Source organism: Thalassophryne amazonica, chromosome 7 (assembly GCF_902500255.1).
Source record: "Thalassophryne amazonica chromosome 7, fThaAma1.1, whole genome shotgun sequence".
In the NCBI taxonomy this organism is placed as follows: domain Eukaryota; kingdom Metazoa; phylum Chordata; class Actinopteri; order Batrachoidiformes; family Batrachoididae; genus Thalassophryne; species Thalassophryne amazonica.
Window position 1 is genome coordinate 73167484 of NC_047109.1, and position 16905 is coordinate 73184388.

The following is a 16905-nucleotide window of genomic DNA, read 5'->3' on the forward strand; positions in this document are numbered from 1 at the left end:
AGACACACCCACACATACACGAAATGAGATAAACACATAATGTAATACCTACAAGACAGATACCATGGGCAGATGACAACCCAAAAATATACAAAAGAACCAAAAAACACGGCAAACGGAACAGCCACAGTACTCCTCCCTCAGAAGCCAGCCCCGACAACACCCCCCCCCCCCCCCCCAAACAGAACGAGGAAAAACCAAATCTGACACCAACAAAACAACCCCAACAACAGACACCAAAAACAACCCAAGACCCAAAGAAAACCCGACCCCAACCCACTGGGACAACCAAAGAAAGCATTAATAACAGCACAACGGTACAGATCATGACCCAATGACCATGAACAGAGCCCAGGATTGTGAACGGCTGGTCTAAGATTGTCTAAATTGTCCAAATGCTGAAGACAGGAGCCAACCAGACAGACGTCCAAGGTCCCCAGCGAGGTCCGGTGGACCACCATGTGGCCACCAGAGGGTCCACACAGTGCGGTGGACGCCCAGGTGCTTGGCCGGCTGGTCCACAGGTGTCTACAGCTGGTTCAGGAGGTTCACTGGCCGATCCACAGGAGTATGCAGCAGAAATTGGGGTCTGACCGGTTGGCCCACAGGAGTTCTCACCAGGAATAGGAGATTGGCTGACCGGCCCACAGGAGTCCTCAGCAGATGAAGCAGATCGGCCAGCCGGCCCACTAGAGTCCACGGCTGCTTTAGAAGTCTGACCAGCCGGCCCACAGGAGTTCACAGCAGGAGCAGGACATGGGCCGATCGGCCCACTAGAGTTCACCAACCAACCCAGGCGTGTACTAGTAATAGTAACTTCTTTTTTTTATCTAAATGAGAATAAAGTGCCCATCAAAATTCCAGCTTTATCATCAAACTGTTTATTAAACATGACAGACTGCATACTAACATTTTAATAGTACACAAAACTGTCTACATAAAACAACATTTTGACATTCAAGCTAATCAGACTGTTATGAGTTCTATGCATCATTAAAAGGGCATTATTCTGAACAATAGTTGTAGTTGATGAACTCTCAACCCACTGTACACAATGTTACTCAACAAAACACTGTAAACAACAGTGCAACATTTAACTTGAGGACAGCCCAACTCTTAACATTTTCTTTAGAACAGTAGTATATTTTTAGCGATGTTACCATAGGACTGGTTTTTAGGTCATCCAGCTCAAGGAATATCTTTTGAAACCCTTCAAAAGCATTTTTCAGTTGTTTTGGGTAAGTTGATTACATATATCAGCCCCATTAGCAAGGCACAGGCTCTGGGAACATCCATGTCTGTTAGGACCTCTGTTCCCTCTAGGACCACCTTTGCACGAGTTGGGCCAGATGTTAAGCCACCTCGCCTAGTGATAATCTTCATCAGTTCATCCATACAATCCTGATCACAATCCTGGTAGGACAGAATTAAAATGAATATTTTAATGGTTTGTAATGGGTTACAAAATGCCACATATAGTGCCCTCCAGAAGTATTGGAACACTTGGTATTTCACACGTTAATTAGTTCATGCCATTTCAAATACAAAAAATACAAAACATAACATTTCTAAAATTACCTGCCTTAAACTCAAAAGCAAATTTCTACAACTTGATATAAATTAATAAAAAATATAAAAGCCAAGCTAATGGGTTGCATAAGTAATGGAACACTTTGGTATAATACTTGGCTGTGATTGGAGAAATTGTGCATAGTCCGTATTTTGTCTTTTGTACCACCAGTTACACGGCTTCATGATGAAGTGGTATAGAGGAGGATTTTCTTAAAAAGAAGACCTCAAAGTTCAGCTACAATTTGCTAGAAGGTACATCTGAGATGCAAGCCTAGATTTAATGTTTTGGTGAAAGAAAATCCTCCTTGCATTCCTTTAGAGCTTTGATCTCACTGCTGAATGCTTCAGTTTGGACGAATCTGATTATGAAAAGCTCTGCTTCCTGTCTTTCCTCAGTACTTGTATCATCACTGATTTTAGGTTTGAGACTCTTGATCCTTCTAGCATGGTACTTGAGATGAACAATGTGTAACTTACAGTTATTATCATCATGTAATACTAGTGAAACATTCATTGGTAAGTAATTCTTTAAGTTTCACCCACAACAGGATGCCACAAACCCTGTAATCCAAATTCTCTTCAATAGAACAGATGACATGGCGTGGGAATGGCTGACTTATTGTGGTCAGTGCTGTAATTTCTCCCAGTTCTTTATGTAATTTACTGCCCCTTACAAAGAACCAAACTGATATATTCCTCATGTTGAATTTATTGAAGGTCATGTTGAAAATCAGGCCTGGGTCTTCACAGACAGAGTCCATTTTGTGAAAAGACTATGAACGTGGCTGACACAATACTTTTATACAATGTGAGCGTTACAGTGGGTGTGGTTTAGTCTATATGTTACTGGCTCTCACAGACAGGGGGAGCCATCCCTGTATCTGAAATTTGCACGAGTGATAGATGTGAAACTTAACTCTTAAACTTTAAACCAGATTTCAGAGACTTCCATTCAGATAACAAAGGTTAATACTTGAAAACTAACATAAAATAAGGAATTACCACAGATATTATCTAACAACGCCATGTTTTATTTTGTTTGCCTTGCATTTAGCAAGTCTAATGATCCAAGTACTTTCATTAGAGGCATGACAGACTGGAGGCATATGCACCAAGGAATAGAGGAGCTGAGGCATATTTTTGAACTGCTCCAGAGCAAGCATTGGTCACCTCCTTGAGGGAACACAACTGATACTGAAAACACTGAAGAGACATCTCTAGGAATGTTTCTTTGACATCTAATTTCACTTCAAGTTGGGGATTATGACACTGTGGCCATCTCTCCCAAGACAAAAGTCTCTGTGAGTAGATAAAGAGCGTATCAATTTTTTAACATGGTTACTCTCTTCCGTGTAGGCAGCTGGTCTGCTCTGTGTCAGCCTGATCCCGTCAGATCTCAGAAGCTAAGCAGTGCAGGATCTGGTTAGTACTTGGATGGGAGACCTCTTTGGAACACCAGCGGCTGTGTGTGTTTCTCCAGGTAACGCTGGAGTTGTGTCAGGAAGGGCATCCGGCGTAAAAAACTTGTGCCAATTATCAGTGCAGATCTGCTTGTATCCGCTGTGGCGACCCTGAACATAAACGGGATCAGCCGAATGGACAACAACAACAACAACTCTCTTTTATGTGGGCTGCAGCACTTTAATTTTTGAAATAACACAATGTGCACATATATCCTTTGTTATGTCGTGCACCTTCACATATTGTATAATCATGGTGGGCTGCCATTGGCCAAAAATGCAGGGGCCATTTTTAGGTACCAGTCCATCCCTGTCTAAAGCAGTTGTCTTTGGTTCACCACACCCAGGGATATGTGTGAAATAGAGGCTGACATTTTTTCAGGAATCCCACGGGTCACGGGATTCCCACGGGATGGGAGTCAATTTTGCTATTTATCACATGATTGGGACGGTACAGGATTAAAAGTTCATGGGAGCAGGAACCAAGGTTTTAGGCAGCGAGCCGTCCTTCTGTCATTTGGGTGGTCAATTTTCAAAAAAGACGCCGAAAAAATAGCGGGCGGCTTTGCTTAAAGCCGTCTAAAATTAGGACTGAGTTCGATTGCTGCAGCCGTCTGTGTGTGTGTGTGTGTGTGTGTGTGTGTGTGTGTGTGTGTGTGTGTGTGTGTGTGTGTGTGTGTGTGTGTGTGTGTGTGTGTGTGTGTGTCGGCTCTCTGCGAGGGGGGGGGGGGGGGGGGGTATGAGCCACGTCAGCTCAGTGCAGAGTGAGAGCGCGCGTGCTGAGCACAGAATGAACCAACACAAACAAAACTGTGGCGCTGCTTTTATTTCTCGCAGGACTTTTGACGGTATGTCCTGTTCACACCGTGTGCGCATTTTGTCGGTGACAGTTATACTGAAATTATGAGATGAAATGAATGGTCAAAATTCCTTAAAAATTAGAATATATGAATGAACAGATTTAAAAAATGACACACGTTTAAAAAAAGCTGATGTGGAGAAAAATGCAGCTGAGAACTCTGAACTTTAATAGGCTGTTATTTTCTAAAATATTTATTTTAAGTGGCTTAATGTAGTTGTTTTATGTTCAGGCACAAAACGTGACTGAGGAAGAGAAAAAAAGATTAAATGAACTCTAGTCAGAATAAAAAATACAAGCTGCTGATTTTTATTTTTATTAGGCTGCAGCTCTGCGTTTCATTTATTTCAAAGTAAGTTACCGCTTATAATTTTAAAAAATCACGAGTCAAATCAGTCTGCATTGTTCAGTTTTTCCCGTACATATTTGTGTATTTTTTCCTTCTTTATAAAAGTTTCATGTTTGTGTTTGTTCTACAAAGTCTGAAAAAACAATAAAATGTTAACACTTTTCTTTAAAGCAGTTCTTTAATTGCAGAAATGGAACAGAAACAACCACAAATCAGAAAAAAAGTTGGGACTCTATGTAAAATTAAGATAAAAATAAAAATGTTACACGATTCCCAGTTTCTCCACTCACACCCACAGAAGCCAAATGTTCTTTGAGAGTTGTCTTGGTGGCTTCCCTCACTTGTCTTCTTTCAGCATGGACATTTAGTTTTTGAGAACTGCCTACCTTACTCAGATTTATCATAAAGTACTACACTGTTTCTATTTCTGAATGATTGATATAAATGAAGTCTAAGAAATATTCAGTGACTTGGAAATGTTCATGTATTCATCCTCTGACATTTCTAAAGAAAACTGGCTGTAAAAATTCTTAATTAATTCTTACATTTAGAATAAACTGCCCTGTCCCAACCTTTTTTTTCTTGGAACATGCTGCAGGCCTTAAATGTAGGAATGGATATATTAACAGAAAATAAGTAAAAATAAAGCTGACCACACAAAACATGAAATATGTTGGTTTCATACAGTCTGCAGTTACAGAAATAGAAGACAAAGTAAATGTCAGGATCATTACGTGTCCACCACCACCACATTTTGAATAACTGTAAGACCACAGGCCATGCATTATTTATGTTTTGTGTCTTTTACTGAAGTTTTTTTTTAATTTGGATTAAGGCAATAAGTGTCTCCCTGTATTACCACAGATGAACTATTCCTGTTGCCATATCTTCTGAAATAAAACTGCAGAACACTAAAGCCTAAAACTAAAAGAAGGATGGGAGCAGTACAGGAGCAGGAGTCATTCTGAATGGGAGCGGAATGGGAGTGGGAGTCATTTTACCAGGAGAGGGACAGGACAGGAATTTTGTTTTTTTTTTTTTTGTTTTTTTTTACTCTGGCCCGGGATTGGGATGGGACAGGAATTTTTCTGTAGGAGTGGGGTGGGACAGGAGTGAAAATCTACTCCCATGTCACCCTCTAGTGTGAAACCTAACACCATATTACAGTGCAGGCAGCAAGCAGCATTTTGTTACTAATCGCCGGCCTTGAATAAAGTCCTGTCCCGTTTAGGTGCCGGTGTTGCAGACCGAATGGTCCCCCTAAAAATGGGTCCCCCCGATGATGCGTTTCGTGGATTATCACCTCGTTTCTGCTTCAAACTGCACACCAGTCATCATCTATCTCAGTGACAGATATCTGAAGCTTTAGTACGACAATCATTTCCACATAAATTCAGCATTATTTCATCATAAAAGGCGGCGGAAGCAATCAGAGCACCGCAGCTAAATGAGCTGCTAGCTGATGCGTTCACTGCATGTCAATCACTTCAAAGCATCACGGAATTTCACCTCATTCTGATTAAAATGGCCTTACTTCTGCTTAAAACTCAGTTTAGAATTATTTAAGAGATTTTACCTTTATCATCTGATGGTTAATAATCGCATTAATCCATTTGATTGCTTTGGGTGAGGAGACTCCATCTCAGATGTGCTGCTGTGGTCTGAAACGATGCATGCATGGATGCAAAAAGCGGACCGATTAGGGGCGGCCCGTTCGGTCTGCGACACCGGGTCTGAGCATGGTTTGATAAAAATAAACGCCTGGGCTTTTAATCATATGGTAATATGAATCTTCTGAGCCAATCAAAAATAACCTTCTAAGGCCTCTTTGACTGCTCCTCCAACATACTTTTGAAGAAAGACGTTTTTCTGGAGTTGGAATATTTTTTCCTTGCAATTAGTGTCTCAAATGATGACTTCCAATGATTAAACTTGCGTGGACCCCAGTAAAGATGGTAGGCTCTGGAATGGGTAATCTATTTGCTGATATTGCCTCAGCCAAGACTGTTACAGGCTCTCCTGAGTCCTCCTGAAGCACACTTATCGGGGCTGTATTTCTCAGAGGTTGTAAATGCTGATGATGATACACAGAATCAACCTGATTACTTGCTTGCTCCGCTGTAGGCAGTTCGGGGTCCTGTGCTGCTAGTCCTTGGAGTGGATGAAAGTCTGTTTCATCACAGACTTGAAGCCTTGCTTTAGCTGCTTTTAGCCTTTTAGCTCCCCCAAATGCTCCAGCTCTCTTTTCAAGTCTTCTACAGACTTTTGTCTTGCAGCATTTTCTTTTTGCTGTTTCTTTAAGGGAGAAACCTTTGTTTTTCCTTTTCTATTTTACGTTCAGTCTCTTCCTTTTATCTTTGAAGATGGTGAGTTAATTGCAGCTGCTTCTTGTTCTGCAACTATAAGCTTATCCACACCTTCAAGTACTTGCAGTTTCTCTTGGTGGCATGCTTGCTCATAATCTTTAATGCAGCTTGTGTAGCTGTATAGTCGGGAGCAGCTTCTTACCTTTTGACAGAAGATATAGAGTGAAAGGAATTAGCCTTAATTCAAACAGAGGTTCGTGGTGAAACACTGGAAGTTGAGGATGCAAACGCAGTTCCCTTCGGGCCAAATCAGCTCCTCACTGAACATTCTCTACAGCAGTTTATCCGGACATTCCACTGTTAAAGGAGATTTTATTAATGAAAGACGTGCGGACGGGTCCGCGCGTCGGGATGCAGCCAGGGCCGCGCGGCGGCACAGGAAAAACACCTCCGTGTTGATAACCATTTGTAAAAACCAGGCGGCTTTTGATGGCTTTCAGTTGAGTGAGTATCTGAGAAATTGTTTAACAGCTGGACATGTTCCAACTTGTCCTTAAGGCTTCCAACGGAGGTGTTTTTCCTGTGCCTCCGCGCTGCACCGGCTGTGTCCCGACGCGCGGACCCGTCCGCACTTTCTTTCATTACAAAATCACCTTTAACAGTGGAATGTCTGGATAAACTGCTGATCCCGACCTCTCCTGAAAGTTCTCTGTTCTCTCACGACGTCCTGGGTCAACAGAGGCTTAAATTTGGAAGTTTTCAGCTCGAAACAGGCAGACAGCGGCGGCTCAGAGCGCGTCGCGACGTCCCGCTCCGTGGGCAGTCCTTAAAGCGACAGCATCACGTCATAATCTCTCATCAGCCGTTAAAATTTTCATCGAAAACCAGTTGAATTTTTCGAATGGTGTCCACTTCGATGTGCCTCTCAGTTTTTGAAAAAAATTTGATCAAGCAAAGCGCTAGTCTTTCAGGAAGTTCTCAGACAAAGAGATTGCGACGGGAAGGGTGGACCACTCCTCACTCAAAGCCTGCCCACAGGCGAATGACGTAACCGACAGGCGTGAAAAAAACTCACGCATGCCCACGAGGGTTCAAGCTTGTCTGATGTAATCGCACGTGATTCAAATCCATATAGTTTTTGAAAAAAATAAAAGGATCCGATAATTTATTGACAGACCTCGTACCTGCACAAAAACAAAACAAACAAAGACGGGCAAGTCCAGAGATGTGAGGCCAGTTCAGTATAGAATTGGTGACTTGCAGAGTGCACATCTCCAATTTAGCAATGTAGCATGCAAAAACGAGAAAAAGATTTTCAGTAAGCCAGGTCGTGGATAATATTTTTGGTGCAAATGAGGGAGAGGACACAGGGCAGCATAGTGATTCGGATGAGCAGGTTTCTGAGGAGGAAGACAATGTGGAGTATCATCCAGAAGACAGACACATCTCATGAGTCTGATGAGGAGGTCACCAGTGCTGAAGCTGCTCCCACTGAAAGATTCAAGTTCAAAAATGGTAAGATCTGCTGGACCTCAGTACCTCCTGATGTACATGGCAGGGCAGCTGCTGCAAATGTCATCAAAATGACCCCTGGAATCACAAGGTTTGCTGTGATGAGAGTCTGTGACATCAAGACACGTTCTGAGCTATTTATGCCATTGTCACTAAAAAGTCATCATTGCTATGACAAACCTTGAAGGAAAAAAAAGTCCATGGCAGCAGACATTGATGAGGAATACCTGGATGCTTATATTGGTGTTCTTCTTGCTGGAGTGTACAGATCCTGCAATGAGGCAACTGCTTAATGCTAACTTTTAACATTGAAAATGCCATAGACATGCTAACGTGTTAGCATCAGGATCCGGATCGTGATCCGGATCACCACTAAAATTGAATCACTTGTTCCTCTTGTCATTTCCAACCACTCCACAAAATTTCATCAAAATCCGTTCAAAACTTTTTGAGTTATCCTGCTGACAGACAGACAAACAAACACACAAACGCGACCGAAAACATAACCTCCTTGGCGGAGGTAATAACTGACGGACTCACAGACACATGCAGGTAGGTTATTTCTGAACGTCTGTTGTTTTCATTGACTCACAATCAATAACGTCACAGCTACCACTTTTATGACTTCTGATAACTTTTTCTGTGGCTTTTAGGTAGAGTCCACTATGAAATCTCACAAAACTTATTTTAAACAATGAACTTTTTCAAAATATGACAATAAAGCAGTTTCATAAATAAATGAAACAAACCTTGTGTGTGAGGCCTTTTTATATTTCCTACTTACTTTACTCAACTAAAACAAGTTGTTTGCTTTGAGATTTTGCAACATCAGTTGCAAAATGCCTGGAAAAGCCCAAGATTCCAATGTTTTGTGCCATTCAGACCTTTTTGAGAGCTCATCAACTGCCAAAGGTACCTTTCAAACTTAAGAGGAAAAAATGTCATATCCACCACACCATGTGCTTTGTTCGCCTGATTTATTCTTAAGGATATAATGTCTCATTAAGCATCAGAATTTTAAAATACATAACCATTTTCTGTTTTATGGTGTGAAAAACACTGAGGGTGAAGACGTACGGCTACAAATCATTGGTGACCCTGCAGACCCGCTCTGTGACTGGTTGCTGAAAGGCTGCATAAATTCTACACATCTGACCCCAGAGGAGAAATCTGTTCATGTGAACCTCAGCTCACTCTGTGTAACAGTAGAAAACACGTTTGGGATTTTGAAGTCGAGGTGGAGGGTGATACTGAAGACAAGAGATTTTCACTTCACCTTTACACCAGCTGTGATTGCAACCTCCTGTGCACTTCCTAATTTCTGTCAAAATGAGAGGAACAACGCAAGCAACAGCTGGTTGGAGAACGCTGGTCACTTTGATGGCATCTTTCCTCAGCCTGGACCACAAGTCTCGATGCAGAGCCCTTCCAGCAGGACAAGGATGGCATTGAAGGAGTACATGTTCAATCATTTCTCTCTCCGAAATGGCCATCTCCATTAACAAAATAATAATTAAAAAAAAAATCTGACAAACACATTTTCTCTTTTTTTTATTAAAGTGAATACAACTTTCTTCCATACACATATATAAAATAAAAACCTGGCAGCACCACAATGTAGTGTCAAATATTCTGTATGTTTGATAAAACGGTCAGTGGTTACTTTTAGTTCCATCTTTTTCATATTAAAGTGGCCAGCGAGTGGGATGCGCTGAAACAGTACCTGGAGAAAATGAATGTGTTAATTGTTGGACATGAATGTGATAAGGTCAGCTCAGGTCTGGCACTGTGCTAGGGCTGTGCATGGCTGCATCCATAATGCCATGGAACCACCTTGAGTCCTGGATGGCAACCCCCCAATGAAGACAACAGAGCCATCGCCATCTCTCAAAAGTAACTATCTATCTGCTGCAGGTGTAACGCAAACCTTCTCCAGCCCCTGAGGTCCTCGATGGTACCCGTGTACCAAATGTCATAGCTCCCTCACAATGCAAGTGATACTCCTCATCTGCGTCTCCTTAAGTAACCGCATGTTTGCTACAAACCTATTCCAACTGTCTCCAAGGAGCCACTGAAGAGACCAGTTGTCACATAACGAATGTATCAAAGTTTTAATTTGAAAGTTGGTTTGTTTCTTTAAAGGTACTATAAATGATTTAGTGCCACAAGATGTTGCAGTAGCACCAGCATCTCAGACCGAATGGTATCTCAGCCACACCTCCACCCCCTTTTCTCCATGTAGAGTAGAAGGAATGCCAGTTGGAGCCCTTTGGGAGATCTGGGAAAAGCTAGAACTTTGATTCGGGTCTATGTTGTAGGCCAGAGGACTTTTTGGCCTCTGAACAAAGTTTCTTGGAGACGCAAACTTCTGCAAAGTCTGCCATCTTTAATGCACAGAGCACTCTGAGTGGTCCATCACTGTTGCCTCTTTATTCAAGTGCGGAGAGAAAACGGTGTCACAGGGCAGGACTCACAGGCACTAAACATGCACACATCAGAATCATGTGCTAAATGGGCAAACACGCTGAAAATGGATGAAAACAAAAACAAGCTCAGATAACAACACACACAGAGAGAGTGTTCTCTGTGCAGGATCCCAATACACCACTAAACCTTTACACAGATAATAATTCTTGGCTGCTATATCAATGTTTAAAATATCATTTATAGCACCTTGAATGAAAATGTAACTAAAATAACTTGTTTCCAAAGCAAAAAGGAAGAAAAGTGAACATTTCAAGTTGGACCGTTGACCTATAGATGAATTTGGGGGGGTGGGGGTGGAGTCACAGCCCACAACTGCAGGAGGAAATGTAAAATTTGTGTGACTCAATCTACAAACACACTGAACAAAGGAAACATGATTTTAAATATCTACATGAAAAACAGAAGAAAATGATGTCATCTGGACACATTCTGATTATGTGCAACCAATGTACATATTTCAAATCGTGAATCCAACAGACTTTTCTTTCAGTGCACGTACAGATTTCTTTTTTCTTTCTACCAGTTTGGAGCATTTTTAGTTCCACAACAATTCGGTTAAAAATAAAGTCTAGTGCTAAAAACTTTTATTCACTTACATCAGAGCTTGGCATTACTTCTTAAACTGGCATTACTGTGATGTCAGATCATAAAACCAAACCCTAAAGGCAGCTCTTTGTCAGCAAAATAACATACTACCAGGAAAAATTTGAAGAAACTAAACATCAGGGCCAGTTTCTTATATTCAATTTCTACATGTTGTGTAGGCTGTAGTCAAAGTTTCCACTGTTATTTTGATTATTCTGAGTGTGCCGATTTGGCAGCTGGTAACTTGGGTTGGGTGGTCAGGTGGCTCGCTGTGATTGGTGATGAAACAGTGGACTTAGTAGAGGACCAAGCTGAGATGCTTGCACATCATTTAGGAGAGATTAACTCACCTCTTCCAGACTAATATGACCCAAATGAACAACTTGAGTTATGTGCCAAAATCTCTATCCAGGACAAACAGCCCAAAATGCCCACACCCTTTTTCATCCCAAGTGTTACTTCAAATACAGATGTATTTTCTAAACAGCAGCAGCTAGAGATTTTCCAAGGTGTTGAACATGTTGAAAATGACCAGCGTGATTTTATCAGGACTTACCTCCAGGCTTTCCGGTGTCTCGGATGAACTTTCCTCCAGTAGAAAACCGACTTCTACTCCAGTGTCCTCCTTGGAGAGCGGTCGACCTCCGATTATTACTCCATTAATTCATAATAAGTGAAGCTGGTTGGAGCTGCGCCGCTTCTGCTCATTTTTAGTTTCTCCTTGTAGAAAGCGCTTGTTGCTTCCCAGCAGTTTTTAACTTGCTTAACTGACCTGCTGACTCTGGACACAACAAGTCTATGCTGCCAACTTACGTTCGTCAAGCTTTTCCACTTATTTTAAATTCTTTTAAAACGTTGAGGAGTGTTGGCTCTTGTAAAGTCCAGCTGTGTTTTTTCCGTCACCACTTCCGTGAACACAGAGCAGGAAGCGTAACGTGGTGATGTGACGTAACAGATATGCGCAATAAGGCTCCTCACAGGCGGACAATCCGACGTGCCGTTTACATGGAACGTGGTTGGGTTAAAAACAGGGTTACACCTCCTCTAACCCGATCATAATTTCGATCGGATTGGGCTATTCTAATCAGATGGAGCTGTTTACATGGCATGATTTTGATCTGATTGTTCAAGCTGATTGTTCAATCAGATTACTTTTGGTCCATATAACCGCAGCTACTGATTCATGAACATTGTTCTCAAAAATCTGCTGATATTGACTGCAATCCATGTGACCCTCAACTTTAACAAGATTCCCAGTACCTGCACTGGCCACACAGCCACACAGCATGATGGAACCACCTCCAGATTTTACTGTAGGTAGCAAGTGATTTTCTTGGAATGCTGTGTTCTTTCTCTGCCATGCATACCCCTCCCCCCATTATGTCCAAATAACTTAATTTTAGTTTCATCAGTAAACAGCACCTTATTCCAAAATGAAGCCGGCTTGTCCAAATGTGCTTTAGTATACCTCAAGTGACTCTGTCTGTGGCGTGTACACAGAAAAGGCTTCCTCTGCATTACAGCATCATACAGCATCTCTTTGTGCAAAATGTGCTATATAGATAAATGATGTACAGAGACACTATCTGCAGCAAGATCATGTTGTAGGTGTTTGGAGCAGGTCTGTGGGTTGACTATGACTGTTCTCACATCCTTCGCTTCAGCTTATCTGAAATATTTCTTGGCCTGCCACTTTGGGCCTTAACTAGTACTGTGCCTGTGGTCTTCCATTTCCTCACTATGTTCCACACAGTGGAAACTGACAACTGAAATCTCTGAGATAGCTTTTTGTATCCTTCCCCTAAAACATGATGTTGAACAACCTTTGTTTTCAGGTCATTTGAGAGTTGTTTAGAGGCTCCCATGTTGCCACTCATTAGAAGAGATGCAAAGAGGGGAAACATTTGCAAATGGCCACCTTAAATACCCCTCTTCATAATTGGATTCACCTCTGTAAGAAGGTCAAGGGTCAATGAGCTTACCAAACAAATTTTGTGTTCCAATAATTAGTGCTAAATGTATTCAAATCAATAAAATGACACGGTGTGCGCGAAATTTATGCACACCTGCCCCACATTTTGTTTAAATAAGTATTGCACACTTTCTGTAAATACTAGAAACTTCATTTCACTTCTCAAATATCAGTGTGTTTCATCGATATATGATATATTTAACTGGAAATGTCTGATCCAGACAACCAATGATTTATAAAGGAAATCATCAAAATATCAGGGGTACCCCAAAACGTTTGCATACAACTGTATGTAATTCTGCTACACACCAGTCCCTTGTAGTTACAATCTTGTGCCCCTTCAAACACAAACTTTAGTGTCTTGCTTATGGACGTCTTCATGAAAACACTGCTGAACTTGTGTGTCCTTTTGTCAAGATTGTGGGGTTTTGTTAGGTATGTTATTGTTTTTTTTTGGTAGAAGGTAGGTGGTGCCAGTTGCTAACCAATTTGGGCACTCATATGAATTTTTCAATGCACATGTTGTAAACATTAGTTAGATCTGGGTGTAGTATTAGCAGGCGTTTAAACAAGCTGTCTATGCCATCAATTCCAGTGGCCTTCCAGTTGCTAGATTTTTTAATGGTTGATGTGTGTTCGTTCATGTATATTTTTAGCCATTCCCGTTTAGCTGTATGTTGATTCTCTTGCTCTATTTGGTCTGCAGGCTCAAGGAAAAGCTATTGCCCCCATTGCAATGTTTGTGCATTACTATGCACACAGACTTCATTCTGGTGCTGTCACAGGGGCTAAATGCTTGTCTGAGGTGAGAATATTTCTTGCACTCACTCTCTGGGTCTGCCACATTATTCTGCAAATCCCACAAGAGGAATATTTTCTTGAGCCTGCAGACTGTTCAAGGTTGCCCAGAAACACTCCTACTCGATGGAATTTCACATCATGGATAGTGAGCACTGTGGCAAAAAAACTATGAAGGCCTTCTGCAGACTTTTTATAACATTGATTCAGATAAAACAATGGATGACGAGACATTGGATTGTGCCAAAGTTTTGTAATGAAACTGGAGGATTTTGAGTTTGTGTTCATGTTGTACACATATGAGCAAATCTTAGAGACCGATGTGGTCTTTGATATCATCCAGTAGAGGGTCATGGATGCTGTCTACTGCAAGAAAAGAATTGAGTCTCTTTTTGCTTTTGTCAAAGAGAAAAGGTCAGAGGGGGCTTTTCAAGCTGTTTGTGCCAATGCAGCAGCCCATGAGAAAGCACCATCTCTCCCAATTCCAGGATCCCTAGGAGCACTACAGAAATCTGTACTTGACCAATCTTGATAGTTTCATGGAGTAGATTCGTTGGTGTTTTTCAAATTTGGAAAGTTTGCGCTTCTGGGAATGAGTCAATCCAGAGAAGTTTGATTACATAGAGAGAAATGTATCCAGAGGAGGCATTCCAGTGTGTCCTGAAAAGTTATGGCCAATAACTTCGATTCAGGGAGACTGAGGTCTGAACATCAAGTCCTGTATTCAAATTAGGACTTACAAGGTAACAGGGGAAAGGTGTGTCATTTCTTGGTTTTTGTAAAAGACATGGACTTGGACAGTGCAATTCAGCTGTACAAACTGTTATCATTAGTGGCAACTGTGGATGCAGAAAGGAGCTTTCTCTTGTTTAAAAAGCTTAAGTCTTACACCTTACAACAATGGGCCAAGGCCGTCTAAGCAGCATAGCTCTGCTGGCCATTAGGAGATCACTGGTCTAGTGCCTGGAAAAGATGCCTAACTTGATACGATAGGATCACAGACCCACTTTCTTTAAAAGGACGGAGAGCAGAATTGACATATAAATACAGTTGTGCTCAAAAGTTTACATACCCTGGCAGAATTTTTGGTTTTATGGCCATTTGTCAGAGAATATGAATGATAACACAACACATTTTTTTCCATTCATGGTTAGTGGTTGGGTGAAAGTCATTATTGTTAAAACTGTGATAATTGTGAAAGAATATCCTTCTCTGCTCTACTCCACTATGAAGCTAGGAGTGTGATTATACTACTGTAGTCTTCACTGATGTTGAAGTTGACGGTTGTCAGTTGACTATTCCCGTCCGTTGCAACTGTCAGATGGTCGGTAAAACGAGTCGCTGGCAACAAGAAAATGCCCTCCCTGCATGAATATAGATATTAATGATTACCTCATATGGAAAGAAAAGCTAACTTTGCATGGCATCCAACCACAGAGGGTATACAGACTGAGACCTGTCCATTTATATTTGATAGGCAGATATTTTTTCAAAGAGACTGCCATTTACTCTCTCTCTTTGTGTCCTGTTTGTTAGAAAGTCAAGAATCCAATCCACCAAGTTATTGCTAAGGTCAAACTGTTCTAGCAGCCTTGTGATTAATATGCAGGGGATCTGAAAAGTATTCACAGTGCTTCACTCCAGAGCGCTTTTGACCTCGACTGGGGCGACTAGTTCATGTTTCAACAGGACAATGACCCTAAGCAGGACAGCCAAGATATCAAAGGAGTGGCTTTATGACAACTCTGTTAATGTCCTCGTTGAATGGTCCAGCCAGAGCCCAGACCTGAATCTGAACTGAATATCTGGAGAAATTTGAAAATGGCTGTGCAGCAGCGCTCCCCATCCAACCTGATGAGCTTGAGAGGGGCTGCAAAGAGAAATGGACAAACTGCCCAAGATAGGTGCACCAAGCTTGTGGCATCATATTTAAGAATACTTGAGGCTGTAATTACTGACAAAGGTGCATCAACATAGTATTGAGCAAAGGTTGTGAAGACTTATGTACATGTGATTTCTTAGTTTGTTTTTTTTTAAATCATTAATAAATTTGCAAAAACAAAAAAAAACTTTAATCATGTTGTCATTATGGGATGTTGTGAATAGAATTTTGAGGGAAAAATTAATTTTAGAATAAGGCTGTAACGTAACAAAAGGTGGAAAAGTGAAGCACTGTGAATACCTTCCGGATTCAGTGTATGAAGTTAAATGGTGTTAAAACCAGAGGAAACTCTCAACAAATAAAAGTCTGGCATGGGAACCATTTTGTCCAAATACTTAAAGTAAATTTAACAAAGTGACTGTGGCATCCTCTACCCCTACAGGGTCTACAAGCAAACTGCATGGGGTCAAGTGTGGGCTCAGATTTCCTTAATATTTCAGACCTCACCAATTGTTCAAATGCTTTCATTACAATAGATGTGAGTGCCACTGGTCTAAAATCATTAAGGGTTTTGGGGGAGTAGGATTTGGGGACAGGGACAACCACATCATCCTTCCAGGCCTCAGGTACATGTTGTACCTCTAAAGACTTGTTAAAAATACAGTGTAAAGGAGGACTCAGTTATTTTGCACAGGTTTTAAGTATACAATCCCAGATGTTGTCTGGACCATCACTCTTATTCACTTTTCTGGAGAGGAAGGCTTTGTGTACTTCTTTTTCTGGAGGCTGTCCTTAACAGGTTTGGTCCATGGTTTGTTGTTAGGATAGATTCTAACCCGTTTACATGGAACAATCATGTGTCTACAGAAAGCAATGTATGAGCATGTCACATCGGTCAACTCATCTAGGTCATCACCACAGGACTGCTTAAACACCTCCCAGTCTGTGCAGAAAAAGCATTAATGTATGCATAGCCTTTTACATCTCTGGTTTGTGCTTTCTGTCTTTTTAAGACAGTTTGGTACATTGGCAGCAGATGTACACAGTTATGGTCCGCTGAACCCAGCAGTGGTAATGGCAGTGATTGTCAGCGTCCTTTACAGAGCCATAGTAGAGGTCCAGG